A 12287-nucleotide genomic window follows, 5' to 3' on the forward strand; every position below is an offset into this window, starting at 1 on the left:
CCCCTTTTCTGATAAGTAGAACGTCTGGTGTTCCGTAGAAATATATCGGCCAATATATTGGTAATGATGACTTGTTTCTTTTACTGAAATGATGGTAGTTGAACAAAGGTCAGACAAATTTGTGCCTGCTGTAGCCGTGTTTAAAAACGGTTGTAGTAGTAAACGTGGATACTCGCTATTTGCTGATCAGATCCCTGGTCCTTGCAGCGGTTTTATCTCCTAAATCAAAAAATTAGAGAGTAATAGAGTAATTAGAGAGGAGTAAATTACGACTGCTGCTTCTTAACCATTAGTTTCCGGTGAGCAGGATACTAGGGGGGTAGATTGCAGCATCTGCTGCTTGGTAAATCTACCCCTTGGTGTCAAAATGCAGGGGCATGCATGTGATCTGGGGTCTGATTTGGGTGCATAGCTTACATATAAAAGCGATATAAAAAGGGCACACATCTAGGTTGAACTCTTTGTGAACATTTAAGTAGCATTCTGGGGGTGCATGGAGCTTTATTTGATATGGCTCAAAACATGTAACTTGCAGTGTATGCAGAGAGAGAGTGCATGTATCTGTACTGGAATATTGTGTGGGAACAAAGGAAGAGGCAATTGCACAAGCGTGTATCTTCTCTGGTGTCTTATATGGGCATAGGCCTGGCATACAGCAGGACCATGCTTTTTGTCATGGCTTATCTGCTGGAGGCAGTCATTGGTTCTTGGTATGATGGGGGCTGAGATCTGTGTGGGTTTGTGTCTAAGGGGTAACTTTAACAAACAGTGGATGCTGCATTGACGCCCCATTGTTTCTGGTCCACCAGAAACAGAAGTTAAGAAGCAGCGGTTGTAAGATGGCTGCTCTTTAACGTCTTGGCCACCTTTTAGGTGGCGTACTGAAATCATCCTGATCAGATTGGGATAATTGACGACCCCTGCTAGTGGCCGATTTGCCGCGAGTGAGCAGGGGGTGGCATTGCACAAGCATTTCACAAGAAATCCTTGTGTAATGTTAAATGCAGACAACCTGTGCTGTCGGCATTTAGAGAGGTCAAGCGGACATGAATCATGTCCGCTCGACCATTAGTAAATCTAACCCTTGATGTCTGTATGGATTAGTGCTATTTTTAGGTATTGTGTTGTATGTTTTGGTGGATATTGGGCTTGTGTTTTTATCCTTTGTGTTTTGATTTCTTATTTTGCTGCTATGCTACTAATGTATATTTACTTTTCTAAATATTTCTCCATAAAATGTATTTGTTCTTTACCTAGAGTGCATTCTTGCAAACATAACAGAATCAAATACCTAGAACATCTGCCAGTAGTGTTTAACTGTCAAAACAAGATACCATTCCTGTTATTTCAGATAAGCATAGTGAAAAAAAATCAGATTGGAACATTCTGGTCAAAATGTAAATGCACACAGATAAACTACGTCTTTGAATAGAAACATAATTGCAATATACATGTATTGGCAGAAATGCTTCTAGTAAAATTTATCACTGTCTTAGTATTGTTAGTTTTTTGCTGCATGTGCCTATTAAGCATATTATCAGTGCACCAGCATTTTAAATTCTGCAACTGCTTGGAGTGCCAGTGGGGCTTGTATCATGTCAGCAATTAACAAATTGAGTCATTACCAGATAGTACAAGCGCAGGGCCGGCGTTTTGTATTAGGCAGTATAGGCTACTGCCTTAGTGCGCACCAGCAGGGGGCGCTGAGAGCAATGCTGATTATTCTGATTATTGCCGACACTGCTGCCATTAAAAAAAAAAAAATTAAAAGTATTTTTTTTATTTTATTTGATATCTGTCACTCACTCTGTGTGCCGAATCCAGCACTCCCCCCCCCCCCTCCCGATGTGGTGTCAGTGAATTCTGTTACGTATGTTAGTTACTTATGTTTTACTTATGTGCACTGAGCACTACAGTCAGTACACACACTGTCTGTTGATGAGTTGACCCGACCGCGACGGCCGGCCGTCAGACTCTCAGAGCAGAGGCGCTCAGTGGTGGATCATGATTGGAGGAGGTAGGAGGACTGGTGGTGAACCGCGAATGATGACAAGCCAAGCCCGAGGGAGGCGGACGCGGAGGCGGAGTTTACTTGTCTTGCGCGCAGCACACAGCCATCAGCCACAAGCAGCCTACTTGATGACGTCACTTACTCTGAGTGACTGTGAGAGGGAACGGACGCCGGTCTCCACGTGACAAAGGCAGCCTGAGCCAGCCAGCCACCATCTCTGAGCCTCAAGTGGCGACGTGACTCGTGAGGAGGTCTCAGGTTAGGTGGGTCCATCCCGGTCGAGGTGAAGTTGCAGTCCCAGAAAGCAGCCAGGCCAGGACCACCAGTTACTGCTTACGGTAGGATTTTCTGAAAAATCATGGTGACTGTCATGTCAACTCATCATGGCGTGAGCCTTGATGGCTTAAAGCCGCTTAATTATAATTTAATTGCGGTAAAGGTCAGGAATGCATATGATAGAGGCTGTGCACTCAGGGTGGGAGGAGGGGGTAGTTCTTAAATCTGGCTATATTGATGTATATGACCAAGCACTGGCATGCTAACAGGCAGCACCATTGACAAATGCAGGGAGGGAGGCTGAGATAGACTGTCTGTAACAGAGAAGGCACCCCAGACCTACAGGACCTCCGGAGTCATACTATGATAATCTGTGGGAAATAAAGGGCAGGAGATAGTGTAATGTGTAAACGGAGGATAGCAGAAAGGCAAAGCTAAAATAATGTAGTGTTAGCAGGGACACAGAACAGGTGATCATTTTTTCCTAACACTACATTTTATTAACTTTGCCTTTCTGCTTTTTACACTATCTTCCCCTCCCCTTTATTTCCACAGATAGTATGACTCCTGAGGTCCTGTAGGTCTGGGGTGCCTTTTCTGTTACAGTCTGTCTCAGCCTCCCTCCCTGCAATTGTCAGTGGTGCTGCCTGTCATTGTATAACAGGTGTCAGAGTGCACAGCACCACAATGCATAAACCCCTTTAGCAATGCCAGTGCTTGGTCATAGCCATCAACTGAATAAAGCCAGATACAAAAACTACCCCCTCCTCCCACCCTGAGTGCACACCAAGTTCAACTAGTCACTTACTGTGTACTCAGTTGTGTACTACCTGACTGCTGCAGGGGCTGGATCCAATCTCTGCACTTTGAGCGTCAGTCAGTGCAGCTGAGCAGTGGCACAGTAAATGACACTATACTTCCTAAAAACTAGACAGAAAGGGCCACAACCAGCCCCTTGCTAGCAGTAGGCAATGTGGGAGTTGCAAGGCCCTGGCATAGTCCACTAAGTATTTGCTCAGTTTGCCTGATGGTCAGTCAAGGGTGCTTGTAACTCTTTGTAAGGCTGTGAGAATTTGCACAGGGCTGTAAGTCACTGTATGCTTAAGATTGAATCCTACATAATCTTATTTCCTTTTTCTTAACATTCTGTTCTAAACAATCACACACACAGTCCACCTGAATCACTTTATGAGGCTTTGAGTATCTGCACAGGGCCCCAGTTTGGGAGCTCTGTCCTGCTATCCATCATTTGCCTATTTATGTTCGTGGACCACTTAAAAATAGAAATGACAAACCCTGCCCCTAAACCATCATGTCAAGCCTATGGACACCCCTGACTTCACTGCAGGCCCTTTCCCCCTGGTTCCTTTTAGAGGGAAAAAATGGTTGAAAAGTGTATGTGCATCTCTTTCATATTTTTCCTTTTATCCCCATTCTCTCTGTAGCTCAGTCACTCTTTACCCCTTCTGTACCTATACTAACAACCAAATCCTCTAGGATGTACTTGTAGGAAATATGCAATGGGAAGCATATTTGAGATAGCAAGCACACAGAACAGGTGAGAATGATTTCCTATCTCAAAAATGCTTTCCATTGCATATTTCCTACAAGTACCTCCTAGAGGGTTTGATTGTTAGTTATATATAGTTATGCAGCGCAACTATTGTCTGATGTGTTATGCAGCACAACCATTGTTTGATGTGTTATGCAGCACAACCATTGTCTGATGTGTTATGCAGCACAACCATTGTCTGATGTGTTATGCAGCACAACCATTGTCTGATGTGTTATGCAGCACAACCATTGTGTGATGCGTTATGCAGCACAACCATTGTCTGATGCGTTATGCAGCACAACTACTGTCTGATTTGCTATGCAACACAACCACTGTCTGATTTGCTATGCAGCACAACCACTGTTTGATTTGCTTTGCAGAACAACCACTGTTTGATTTGTTATGCAGCACAACCAATGTCTGGTGTGTAATGCAGCACAACCACTGTCTGATTTGTCATGCAGTGCAACCACTGTTTGATTTGCTTTGTAGTGCTACCACTGTTTGATTTGCTATGCTGCACTGCCATTGTTTGATTTGCAATGCTGTGTTACCACTGTTTAATTTGCATTTAGCTACCAATCAGCCAGTGCTGCTCCTAAGCTTACATTCCTGCTTTTCAAATACAGATACCAAGAAAATGAAGAAAAATTGATAATAGGAGTTAATTAGAAAGTTGCTTAAAATGTCATGTTCTAGCTGAATCATGATAGAAAAAAATGGGTTTCATTTCCTTTTAACTAGCAATGGGATGTTATGTAATGGGGGGGGGGCGCAAAATGTATCCTCGCCTGTGTGGCCAAAAATCCTAGCACCGGCCCTGTACAAGCGCCTTAGGCTCTCTGAGCAAATCCTGTGTTTAAAATGCTGGTTCACGGTGCATACTTAAAGGGACATTATACACTCATTTTTTTTTTGCATAAATGTTTTGTAGATGATCTATTTATAAAGCCCATAAAGTTTTTTTTTTTTTTTTAAATGTATAATTTTGCTTATTTTTAAATAACATTGCTCTGATTTTCAGACTCCTAACCAAGCCCCAAAGTTTTATTTGAATACCGTCAGCTACCTTCTCCAGCTTGCTCCTGTTTGTGTAAAGGGTCTTTTCATATGCAAAAGAAGAGGGAGGGGGGAGTGTCTTATTTCCCACTTGCAGTGGGCTTTCCAACTGCCTTTTCAACAGAGCTAAACTGAAAGCTTCTAAGTAAGTTTTTAAACCATTTTATACTGGATTTTTATATCAGTATCTGTGCATCTTATTCTTTATAGTAGTGTCTATTACATGCAGTTATATGAAAATGAGTGTATACTGCCCCTTAACTACACTTTTGAAACAGCTATAGCTTTTATTAGAAGTATTTTTGCTAATAAATGTATATTACAAAAATGCTTCTATTTAAAATGATAATGCTTCCAATTTTGGCTGGGGTGTTCCTTTAAGTGATAAACACCTATACAATTTTTCTACCAAACTAAAGCATCTTCTCTCTAAAATCAACAGTTTCTCTTTTCCAGAACACCAAACTCTGATCAACACTGTTCATGAATGCACCTAGTTTATCACACATCAAGTACAAAATGACAAACATGACACAGTAAACTGATCCACTACCTGCAAAAATGTTACTCTACTGCTATTATAAGTTTAGTTCCCACATAGTACTGAACCCTCAACCATACTAAACGTATTTCTCATTCCTTGCAGCCTCTCTGTTATAAAAGCACAGTTGATTCTTCAAGTTTTCATTTCCATTCTCTGCACTTCTGTTCCTCAGCCAAAATATATCATATCTCATGAATAATAAAAACAACACCATTGGAAAGAACATGGCACTCCAAAATGTCCAAATATCTACTACTACTGGAAGCTGAAACATTCTGGTGCTTCTCCCCTGTAACACAGGATAAGGTAACACAGATGGTAGGGCCATAATAGGGACAAATAAAGTCTACAAAATTCACATATACTGGCTAAGACAATAATAATGCTATCACAAGGATTAAACAAGATTACAGTTTAGATAGACAATATTGCCAGACTAGGTGGCCGCTGCCAGGAAAAATCTGTGCTTCTATTTATCCACATTTTTAATTTTCTCATCTTACAGTCTACCCCCTTGACCCCAATCTTTCACAGTTTTTGCATCTCTCTCTCTGCTACTGTGACTCATGACTGCATTAGTTCAGTTGTGTGTAAATAATTTCAGTGATAATCCCGAAGTTTGCAGAAAAGTTAACTTTTTTTTACATGATCGTATCTGGCAGCCAAATAGTGGCATGACAAATACCAACATGGGCCTAGATCAGTACTTTGGGTTGGCTACTTTATATATATATATATATATATACAAAATTTTGTTTAGCACACCTTACAAAAAGTTTATATACACATTTTTGGGAGTGCTGCCAATATGACCCAGTAATTACAAAAACAAAAAAGGTATTGGCGCACATCCATTTTCAAATTGCCTGCAAACAACATCAAGAGACAACTATTCTTTTTAAATAAAATTGGGATCTTAGTCACACAATATGGTCATATTTTGCTTAGCCAGTCACCACTTACAAGGTGCCCCAATATAGACTGGTCCTAAAACTACAGTCCTTTGCCACAGAGGGCTGAATCATTCCTTCTTTTACTCTTCATAATAGAATGAGACTCCCTGGCTTAATATTCACAACTCTATTACACTGTCATGAGCACACCTGAGCTTGGGTGGGGTGCTTTAACCAATGAGAGATGGTCAGTCTATCTGATTATGTTTTTTAATACAAATCCAAAATTTGGTTTAGACCACCTTACAAAAAGTTTATATACACATCTTTGGGAGTGCTGCCAATATGACCCAGTAATTACACAAACAAAAAACAGAATTTATGCTTACCTGATAAATTACTTTCTCCAACGGTGTGTCCGGTCCACGGCGTCATCCTTACTTGTGGGATATTCTCTTCCCCAACAGGAAATGGCAAAGAGCCCAGCAAAGCTGGTCACATGATCCCTCCTAGGCTCCGCCTACCCCAGTCATTCGACCGACGTACAGGAGGAAATATGCATAGGAGAAACCATATGATACCGTGGTGACTGTAGTTAGAGAAAATAATTCATCAGACCTGATTAAAAAAACCAGGGCGGGCCGTGGACCGGACACACCGTTGGAGAAAGTAATTTATCAGGTAAGCATAAATTCTGTTTTCTCCAACATAGGTGTGTCCGGTCCACGGCGTCATCCTTACTTGTGGGAAACAATACCAAAGCTTTAGGACACGGATGAAGGGAGGGAGCAAATCAGGTCACCTAAATGGAAGGCACCACGGCTTGCAAAACCTTTCTCCCAAAAATAGCCTCCGAAGAAGCAAAAGTATCAAATTTGTAAAATTTGGCAAAAGTGTGCAGTGAAGACCAAGTCGCTGCCTTACATATCTGGTCAACAGAAGCCTCGTTCTTGAAGGCCCATGTGGAAGCCACAGCCCTAGTGGAGTGAGCTGTGATTCTTTCAGGAGGCTGCCGTCCGGCAGTCTCATAAGCCAATCGTATAATGTTTTTAAGCCAAAAAGAAAGAGAGGTAGAAGTTGCTTTTTGACCTCTCCTTTTACCAGAATAAACAACAAACAAAGAAGATGTTTGTCTGAAATCTTTAGTAGCCTCTAAATAGAATTTTAGAGCACGGACTACGTCCAAATTGTGTAACAAACGTTCCTTCTTTGAAACTGGATTCGGACACAAAGAAGGTACCACTATCTCCTGGTTAATATTTTTGTTGGAAACAACTTTCGGAAGAAAACCAGGCTTAGTACGCAAAACCACCTTATCTGCATGGAACACCAGATAGGGCGGAGAACACTGCAGAGCAGATAACTCTGAAACTCTTCTAGCAGAAGAAATTGCAACCAAAAACAAAACTTTCCAAGATAATAACTTAATATCTACGGAATGTAAGGGTTCAAACGGAACCCCTTGAAGAACTGAAAGAACTAGATTTAGACTCCAGGGAGGAGTCAAAGGTCTGTAAACAGGCTTGATTCTAACCAGAGCCTGAACAAACGCTTGAACGTCTGGCACAGCTGCCAGCTTTTTGTGAAGTAGAACAGATAAAGCAGAGATCTGTCCCTTCAGAGAACTTGCAGATAATCCTTTCTCCAAACCTTCTTGTAGAAAGGATAAAATCTTAGGAATTTTTATCTTGTTCCATGGGAATCCTTTAGATTCACACCAACAGATATATTTTTTTCCATATTTTATGATAAATCTTTCTAGTTACAGGCTTTCTAGCCTGAATCAGAGTATCTATTACAGAATCTGAAAACCCACGCTTTGATAAAATCAAGCGTTCAATCTCCAAGCAGTCAGTTGGAGGGAAACCAGATTCGGATGTTCGAATGGACCTTGAACAAGAAGGTCCTGTCTCAAAGGTAGCTTCCATGGTGGAGCCGATGACATATTCACCAGGTCTGCATACCAAGTCCTGCGTGGCCACGCAGGAGCTATCAAGATCACCGAAGCCCTCTCCTGATTGATCCTGGCTACCAGCCTGGGAATGAGAGGAAACGGTGGGAATACATAAGCTAGGTTGAAGGTCCAAGGTGCTACTAGTGCATCTACTAGAGTCGCCTTGGGATCCCTGGATCTGGACCCGTAACAAGGAACCTTGAAGTTCTGACGAGAGGCCATCAGATCCATGTCTGGAATGCCCCATAGCTGAGTTATTTGGGCAAAGATATCCGGATGGAGTTCCCACTCCCCCGGATGGAATGTCTGACGACTCAAAAAATCCGCTTCCCAATTTTCCACTCCTGGGATGTGGATTGCAGACAAGTGGCAGGAGTGATCCTCCGCCCATTGAATTATCTTGGTCACTTCCTCCATCGCCAGGGAACTCCTTGTTCCCCCCTGATGGTTGATATATGCAACAGTCATCATGTTGTCTGATTGAAACCTTATGAATCTGGCCCTTGCTAGATAAGGCCAAGCTTTGAGAGCATTGAATATCGCTCTCAGTTCCAGAATGTTTATCGGGAGAAGAGATTCTTCCCGAGACCATAGACCCTGAGCTTTCAGGGGTTCCCAGACCGCACCCCAGCCCACCAGACTGGCGTCGGTCGTGACAATGACCCACTCTGGTCTGCGGAAGCTCATTCCCTGTGACAGGTTGTCCAGGATCAGCCACCAACGGAGTGAATCTCTGGTCTTTTGATCTACTTGAATCGTCGGAGACAAGTCTGTATAATCCCCATTCCACTGTCTGAGCATGCACAGTTGTAATGGTCTTAGATGAATTCGTGCAAAAGGAACTATGTCCATTGCTGCAACCATCAATCCTATTACTTCCATGCACTGCGCTATGGAAGGACGAAGAACAGAATGAAGTACTTGACAAGAGCTTAGAAGTTTTGATTTTCTGACCTCTGTCAGAAAAATCCTCATTTCTAAGGAATCTATTATTGTTCCCAAGAAGGGAACTCTTGTTGACGGGGACAGAGAACTTTTTTCTTTGTTCACTTTCCATCCGTGAGATCTGAGAAAGGCTAGGACGATGTCCGTATGAGCCTTTGCTTTTGACAGAGACGACGCTTGAATCAGGATGTCGTCCAAGTAAGGTACTACTGCAATGCCCCTTGGTCTTAGAACCGCTAGAAGGGACCCTAGTACCTTTGTGAAAATTCTCGGAGCAGTGGCTAATCCGAATGGAAGTGCCACAAACTGGTAATGCTTGTCCAGAAAGGCGAACCTTAGGAACTGATGATGTTCCTTGTGGATAGGAATATGTAGGTACGCATCCTTTAAATCCACCGTGGTCATAAATTGACCTTCCTGGATGGTAGGAAGGATCGTTCGAATGGTTTCCATTTTGAACGATGGAACCCTGAGAAATTTGTTTAGGATCTTGAGATCTAAAATTTAAAAAAAAACACCAAAAAACTCTTAACCATCTCCGTGGAGATGTTGCCGGTGCAACGGCAAAGAGAATGACTGGGGTAGGCGGAGCCTAGGAGGGATCATGTGACCAGCTTTGCTGGGCTCTTTGCCATTTCCTGTTGGGGAAGAGAATATCCCACAAGTAAGGATGACGCCGTGGACCGGACACACCTATGTTGGAGAAAAGGTATTGGCACACATCCATTTACACATATATATATTTTTCATAGATAAAAGTAACGCTTCTATTTCTGTTTAAACGGTGTGAAAGCAAGAATCCTATAAGAAATCTCTGATACTTTGGCAAGCTTTCCTCTGAAATTTCCGGTAGTGAAGGGATTAGTCACACAAGTGGATCTGTGACTATCTTGCCCAGCTCGCCACATGTAAAATTCACAGGGGCCGATTTATCACGGCCCAATTTGGGACCGTATACACCTGTTTCCGTGTGAGCTCTAAGGATCACCGGAAACAAGAGTTAAGAAGCAGCGGTCTTAAGACCGCTGCTCCTTAACTCGTCCGCCATCTCTGAGGTGGCAGACAGCAATTAGCCCGATCGGGTTGATTGACACCTCCTGCTAGCGGCCGATTGGTCGCGAATCTGCAGGGGGCGGCATTGCACAAGCATTTTACTAGAAATGCTTGTGCAATTATAAATACAGGCATTTATCTGTGTGCGGCGGACATAATCTGCTACAGCGTATCAAGTCCGCTGCACTTTGATAAATTGGCCCACAGTGTGAATCTGAGCCACTGTAAGCTAGCTAGGAAGCTGCTGCTCACTGCCTGGTCTTGCTCAAAAATGACAGAACTGTGTATGTGGGTGTTGGTTGATACAGAGCGGCCGATTTATCACGGCCCCAATGGGGCCGTATACACCTGTTTCCGTGCGAGCCTTCACGAGAAATGCTTCTGCAATGATAAATGTGTATAAACAGTGTATGCTGTCGGCATTTATTGATGTGGGGCGGACATGATCCGCTACAACGGTTCATGTCCGCTCGCACATTGTTAAACTGGCCCCAGAGTGAGTGTTCAGCACAATTATCAGTTAGCCAGTTTGTGCTGGATGGATGGTGCGCATAGTATAGTGCACACTTTCTTTCCTCCGTTTTCATTAGCATTGGGTTAGTAAGTGAAACAGCAGCTGAATGAGCAGAATACTGGTCGCCCATGGGTATCTGCAGAATCAATGGGGGGGTGCCCTGAACATAACTATACCTGGGGCAACATGAGCAGAGGGAAAGACCTTCTTGTTGTACTTATGAGCTGCACATCACTTTAGAAAATTTGGCTTATTGGCATCAAAAGAGTGACATAAGTGAGAGCCTATGCTTAAATATAAGGAGCAAAATTCAGCAGGGGGCGGGCATTTGGCCCCTGTTGACTCACTCTAGACACCCATGTGGCTGCCATCCATTTTATCAAAGAGGCAAAATTGATTTGCCTTTCTGAAGTAGTAATCTAAGCATAACAGCTATGTTTCAAAACCAGAAGCATGTGCAATAGAGAAGCTTTTCCTAATCCTGGCAAGTTAGGGGTTAAATTGTTGCCTATGGACTTGACTTTAAGGAAACATATGCTATTTCTTCACCTTCCTTTTTAATAAAGGGGATGGGGTTATAAAGAGTAAGGAGTAAGAAAACATGGGGTCTAATTTCATTTAAAAAAAATCATTTATGTGCTTTTCACGCTACAGTTCTTTAATTATTGCTTTCAAGGTATCAAGAAGAAGAAAAAAACATAAAAAGTTGGCGTCTTCCATTCTGCCTAATATGCTACATTCACACAGATAATCTGTCGAGTGAAAAAAAAATGAATGAACAAACTATCTATTCTTGTCTGTGCTATTTTCCCATGTCAGAAACAGACTGTGCTGAAAAATGTAGGTTTCTCCTTTCATCTTTCTTTTCACGGACTCCCTGAACAAACTGCCTTTATTTCTTCTTTTCAGTGAAGAGATCTTGACTGAGGCAGGAGAATAGGGATCTTTTTTTAATATGTTTAGGCTCTGCCAGTGATATGGAACTGTAGAAACTCTTAATTACCCAGGAAGTGACAATGTCAAGGGGCTTTCAAAGCCGCCTTGCTGGTCTTCTCCTTGATTTCCCAGCGTTGTCACCACTTCACAATTCCTGCAACAGCTACAACATGGTGTTTTTTTCATTGCTTTTTGCATTTCCTTTTGCTTTGAGAAAAAGAAAAAACATTGGATAACTTAGTTGCTGCTCAATAAGGTGGAAAAAATTGACATTTTCCCTTCAGTCAGGAGATCTTAATTAGAATTTTATGAAGAAGAAGAACAAAACGTATGTTGTAGAACATGACTCAGCTTCCATTCCATAGTCTCCATGGTAATATAGTATTTTGCAACAATGGAATGCTGGGTTCACATTACTTGAATGTGGCATGTTGTTTTCCAGGATACATTGAAATATGTTTGTATGAATTGATTCTGTTTGTTGCCATGATACTGGCTAATGTCTGTCATTTTATAAATAATATCAGCACTTCCTGAAAAAAATGTA

Source organism: Bombina bombina, chromosome 4, assembly GCF_027579735.1.
Source record: "Bombina bombina isolate aBomBom1 chromosome 4, aBomBom1.pri, whole genome shotgun sequence".
Taxonomy (NCBI): domain Eukaryota; kingdom Metazoa; phylum Chordata; class Amphibia; order Anura; family Bombinatoridae; genus Bombina; species Bombina bombina.